This window comes from Gossypium hirsutum, chromosome D09 (assembly GCF_007990345.1).
Source record: "Gossypium hirsutum isolate 1008001.06 chromosome D09, Gossypium_hirsutum_v2.1, whole genome shotgun sequence".
Classification (NCBI taxonomy): domain Eukaryota; kingdom Viridiplantae; phylum Streptophyta; class Magnoliopsida; order Malvales; family Malvaceae; genus Gossypium; species Gossypium hirsutum.
This window is the reverse complement of record NC_053445.1, coordinates 36,471,450-36,477,973: the sequence shown is the minus strand read 5'-3', so window position 1 is coordinate 36,477,973 and position 6,524 is coordinate 36,471,450. Positions and strand designations below refer to the sequence as shown.

Below are 6,524 nucleotides of genomic sequence, written 5' to 3'. Positions count from 1 at the left end.
AGGTGGCTTGGGGACTTCCTTTGGGCTTACACGTCTTCTAGAATCCACCTCCGGCGGTGGAGTTATTAGTTTGGCAAGAAAGGAGCACAAATTTTTAGTTCTCTGGCTAGCCGTTTAGGTTAGCTTCAATTTTATGTTAAAAGAAAAAGGAAGTGAACATCTTTCTTCCCTATTTCTGTTTGTTGCTTCCCCTGTTCTATACCCCTCATTTTTGTCAAAAATTCATATTTTAAATTAGAAGGAACTTAAGAGCATCTTTGGCCTTGTTAAGTCGATGTAGCTCAGCATTTATGGCATTTATCTTATTTTCAACGTAGGAAATAATATTGGCTCATTGAGCAGCTGCAAGGTTGTGGACAGGTTCATATGATGCAGAATCAGGAGCACTATCAACTCTAATTTTTTACTCTTCAATTGGATTAAATCCATAACTTACACATAATACAAAGACTAATAATAGATTTGACCTAAAAATCCAATTTAACCTTACACTTCTTCTTGAACGATAATAATATCAAGAAATTTTATCACACACGTATGCATGTGGAATTTACGTATTTAGAACGCATATACGTGTTTAAAAATAATATACAATAAATAATGAAATGTAATGTTTGAAACTAACATATATGCAATATGTACAAAATTAAAATAAAAAATAGTTTAAATTATGAAAAAAGAAATTTAAATAGATAAATACAACAAATTGATTATATTAAATGCACTCCAATTGTTTATAATGGTATTGCCATTTTTTTAGTTGATACGAGTTTACTTGTACCACCAATTCAATCAATGGCATTATTGATATATACAAATAATGTGGGAAGGGCGAAGCTAGAATTGTTGCTAAAGGGGCCGAGATATATACATGTTACAGGTAGAACCTACCTTTAAGTATTTTTAAATTCGAGATAATCTTAATTAATAAAATTTAGGAAAAACAAATAAATTAAATGCTTAATTTGTATTGAATATTATAATTATTTAACTTTATTTTTTACCTAGTTAATATTTAGATACCATTTATACTTAGATGTTACAATTACTAAACTTTATTTTTACCAAATTAATATTTAAGTACTACTTTGTATTAGTTTACCAAATTAAACTAAAAGTGTTACTAAATTTATTATAAAAATTATATATTTTATAAAATAAATTCAATTAAAAAAATTAAAAACTTTTTTGGGGGCAAACACAAATTTGTTTTCTTAAAAACTAATTATAATATCAAAATTAAAAATTAAAATTTTAAAAGATTTTAAAGAAAGTTTTCAAATTTTAGAGGGGATCAGGGCCTACCAACTCCCCTAAATTTATTTTTGGACGTGGGGTGAAACAATTTATGTAATAAAATTTAATTTTATAAAAGAATATTAAAATAAGGCATCGGTTGAATAGGTAAAAAAAAATTATAGATGCTTATAGTTAAGTTCAAATATTAACCTTAGCAATTTTTTATTGTTTATTTTAAAAATAAAAAGAAGAAAAAATATCCTTATAATAATTAAATTTATTTAAAATATATAAAGATATTTTACTAATTCTTTTAATTGAATTAAGGTGAATTATTCAATCATATATTTAAATAATAGTATAGATAATAATGTTGATGTAGAAAAGATGGTCAAAGTTTTAGAGCAGCATGCTTCACATAGACAAGATGGACAAGGCTTTAGAGCAAACAAATTCTTATTTTTACTCATTTTCTTGTGAGCATTCTTTTGGGAGGAAAATACCAAGTAAAAGCCGTACTACTATATATATGAGCAATTGTTGTTTGGACCCTGGCATTGCCAAAACCTTCGTAGCTAAAAAAACAAAGCCTAACAAATCATACTACTCTTTCGTAGATAAAATCAGAGCAATGAACTATTCTCCTAAATTTCCAGTCAAATGGGTTAAATTCATGGTTATGATTCTTTCAATTGCGTCGACTGGCATCGCTGCCGGCTGGACAGACATTCCGAGGCTTAGCCCGACTAGAGGAATAATCATGGAAGACCCTGACCTTTTATCTTCGGCAGCAGTTTCAGATGATCTTCAAACTTGCTATTACCCTCAAACACTTGATCACTTCAACTACCAACCTCAAAGCTACGGCACTTTCCAGCAAAGATACGTCATGAATTTCAAATATTGGGGCGGAGCAAACAACAGTGCGCCAATTTTAGCCTATCTCGGAGCGGAGTCGCCTCTCAACGTTTCTCTTACCGCAATCGGTTTTCTCAATGATAGTGCCGTCAGCTTCAATGCTCTCCTTGTCTACATTGAGGTAAAGAATTGAAACTATATTAAAAAAGAAAAACAAGTTTCTATGACATTGATTATCGATATATATACCTTGATCAGCATCGATACTATGGGAAATCAATACCATTTGGATCAAGAGAAGAAGCCTTTAAAAATGCAAGCACTTTGGGGTATTTCAACTCTGCACAAGCTATAGCTGACTATGCAGAAATCATCATGCATATCAAGAGCAAACTTCGTGCTTTTTATTCTCCGGTCATCGTTGTTGGAGGATCCTATGGAGGAAGTAAGTACAATCATTATCGTAAAATTCTTAACCTTTTAGCCCAACTTTTTTGAACTTGGACCCCTTAAAATTATATAATTTTTGGTCGCCCCTGTCCGTTACTGTTGGTTATCATTTTTGTTTTTCAATGGAACTGAAAACAGTGCTTGCTTCATGGTTACGTTTAAAGTATCCTCATGTTGCTTTGGGAGCTTTGGCCTCATCAGCTCCAATTCTTTACTTCGACAACATTACACCAAGTGGAGCTTACTATTCAGTCGTCACCAAGGATTTTAGGGTATTTATTACCCTTAACTTTCGTCTTAATTTTTCTTCACCTCGTGAATTCAATTTTAATGTGATAAGGAAATCATGTACAGGAAGCGAGTGAGAGCTGCTACCAAACCATACGGAATTCGTGGTCTGTAATCGACAAAATTGCTTCCCAACCCAATGGTCTTTCAACCCTCAGCATGATATTCAACACTTGCAAGTATGAACATCCAATTCCCCCATTCCATTTGAAAGCATGCATATAATTCTATCAAAGTACAATTAAAACTCGAAATTTAATTCATGTAATTTATGCAATCTCAAATCAACCAATTAATTGCTTTTGTTGGTTACTAGACCTCTGACCAAATCTTCAGAGCTAAAAATCGCATTGAAGAATATGTATGCCTTAGCAGCACAATATAATAGCCCCCACGATATCCAGTAACGGTGATATGTAGAGGAATCGATGGAGCAAATGAAACGCAAGATATTCTTAGTAAGATTTTTGCAGGCGTTGTTGCTTATGGGAATCTTTCTTGCTATATTAATCAACAAACCAATGAATCCGAAACAACTGAAGGATGGAGATGGCAGGTATATATTCACATACTCTTTTCACCAAATATTATCTAAGACTAACCTTGGAAAAATTAAATAAATACATATTTCAGATGTGAACATTCGAAATATTATTTTTAAAATAAATTAATTTCTTAGATTAATAAATAATATTGACAATATTAATACCATGAATATGACAATGCTAAAACCAACAAGATATATAGAACAAACTTTGGGGCAACGTTTATTGCTTTGTTTGGTAGTTGTTATCTGTTCCTTATGAATGATTATTTAATTGAGCTTTAATTAAGACGGCTAAATCGAAAATTACCCCCTTTTTTTTAATTTTGATTATATATTTTTTTTTTGACATAAATACTTAAAATTATTTATCTCTCCTCTCAACTCATAAACAACAAAACAGTGCGGTGACGAGGAATATAATTTTTTTTAAACAAACCATCTCTTCAATTTTTTTTTTAAAGTTAAATTATGATTTTAATCTATAAACTCAATTTAACATTTTAGTCTTTTTTTACTTTTACGATATTATTAGATAATTCAGTATTAAAAATGTTTTTAATAAAAAAATAAATTAATATTTTAACCGAAGTAATTAGTATAAAAATTTAAAATCATATTATGACATATATATATTTAGAGATGCAGTGAAATGGTGATACCCAAAGGCATCGGGAACGGGACGATGTTCCAACCTGCTCCGTTTAACCTAACCAGCTTTATACAACATTGCAAGACAATCTTTGGTGTTCTTCCTCGCCCTCATTGGGTCACTTCTTACTACGGTGGCCATGTACCTTTAATATTTTCTTCACCATATTTCTTTTTTCTTTTTAATATTTTATTATTGATAAAACCTCTTATTTAAAAATGCAAAATTTTGCAGGATATAAAACTTATTCTCCAGAGATTTGGTAGCAACATCATATTTTCAAATGGTTTGCGAGATCCTTACAGTGGGGGCGGGTAATAATCATACATGAAAAAAGTCTCGTATACAAAATAGAAGGCAAATTTTATCTCTTAAGTTATTTTTTAAATTTATTGTAGGGTTCTGGAAAATATTTCAGAAAGTATTCTTGCTGTAAAAACTGTAAATGGTAAGTATATATATTTATTAGTCCATTAAAATTAGTATAGAAAAATGGAAGGGAAAAGTAATGAAAATTATGTATAAAATGCAGGATCTCATTGCTTGGATATACATGCACAAACTGCAAGCGATCCAGAATGGCTGGTGAAGCAACGACAAACAGAGGTGAAGATCATCAGAGGATGGATAGCTCAGTACTATGCTGATCTCAAAGACATTCTATTTAAACAATAGGAATAGTTTACTTAATTAATTAGTTAATTTCCAAGATGGAAATTTTATCAATTTGCTTCTCTTGAATAATTAATAGCCAGACTTAAGGCTTCTCTTATTAATGTTTAAATGTATTCATATGGATCTAATTAAAAAATGTATGCATATAAATAATGTTCAAATTAGTTAATATTATGATATTTTAGTAAGAATATAAAATAATTTATTATAACTTATTGTTAATATTTTAATATATGAAATATTAATTTTAAATGTATCTAAGTAATTAATATTAATTATTTATAAAATTTGATTAAAATATATAAACTATATTTTAAATATTTAAATATAATCATTAAATATTTGTAATTAGATATTAGCATAGTTGTATTCTTTTTAAAAAAAAAAATTTAAGATCTTAAAAATGGAAGAAAATAGAAGGAAAATAAAAAAGAACCAGAGAGAAGAAGAAATTGTTATAGTGAAAATTGATGAGGACAAAAAGGTAATTAATTAGCTAAAATCACTTTTGGCCTAGGAAAAGTTAAAAATTTTAACTTTTTCAACCCAAGATAAAAGGACTTTTTAAGTTGAACTGAAGTTTGTATATAACATTACAAAATCATGTTCGGGGTAAGATTGGATTCGTTATAATTATCACTTAAGGATGATTTCATGTCTTTAAATCCATGTATAAAACTCTAAAAGACTAGTTCCTTAAACAATTACAACCAAGGATGTGACACATGTTGTTTCTCTTTCAAACGTTCACTGCACAACTTATGAATTGCTCCCCCTAACTTGGGCAAACCACGAACAACATTCTATCTAACCAACCAGCCTCGAAAGTGTACATCTCCAAGACATTCAACCCACAATTCAAGGTTTGATGTATTGATTCCACAAATCTGTATTAGTTATCATATGTTCTCACCGCCTCCTTGATCACATAATTAGATTATGCTTATCAGATTAGGTTTGGGAGCAAAGATACAGTTGTAAGTTCTTCTAAACACCCAAGTCTACTCTATTGAATATTGCATTTAGAGCCTTCGAGTTATATCTAGCTGCATTATCTCTTCAGGTGTCCAAGTGATTTCAAGTTTGGGAGTTGAAACACCATTAACCTCAGTGAATGGAGATTTCCAACCATTTAAGATTGCGTTCCATACTTTCTCATCGATGACTTTTTAAACACTGCACCAAAACAGGCTTTTAGCGGCGTTTTTAGCGGCGGTTGGATAACAAACGCCGCTAAAGATCGATCATTAGCGGCGCTTCATGGAAAATGCCGCTGAAAATAAGCATTAGCGGTGTTTTCCATAAAGCGCCACAAAATACCTAAGACCAATGACGCCGTTTTCCGAGCTTTTGGGGATTTAGCGGTGTTTTTAAGAAAGCGCCGCTAATGCTCAGGGCTTTAGCGGCGTTTTTGACAAAGCGCCACAAAAAAACCTAAGCCCAACGACGCCGTTTTCTGAGCTTTCGGGGATTTAGTGTCGTTTTTAGGTAAGCGCCGCTAATGCTCAGGGCTTTATCGGTGTTTTTGGGAAAGCGCCGCAAAAATACCTAAGCCCAACGACGCCGTTTTCTGAGCTTTCGGGGATTTAGTGGCGTTTTTAAGTAAGCGCCGCTAATGCTCAGGGATTTAAAATAATTTAAAATATTTGTTAAAAATGGAAAAAATTAAAATACTATTATTTAAAATAACTTTAAATTTTTTTGGATACATTACTAATTTTTTTAGTTTATATATTAAATAAATTCTTATATAATCGTAAAAGAGATAGTATTAATTTTAAAATATTAAATTAATTACTATTTAATTTATTTATTTAT

The 6,524-nt window shown here is 30.7% G+C and overlaps 1 pseudogene; it reads left to right on the top strand.

Annotated features, from left to right (window-relative positions):
• The first annotated feature begins 1,649 nt into the window (after positions 1 to 1,649).
• On the top strand, positions 1,650 to 4,861 carry LOC121220849 (lysosomal Pro-X carboxypeptidase-like; annotated as a pseudogene).
• Positions 4,862 to 6,524: the final 1,663 nt, after the last annotated feature.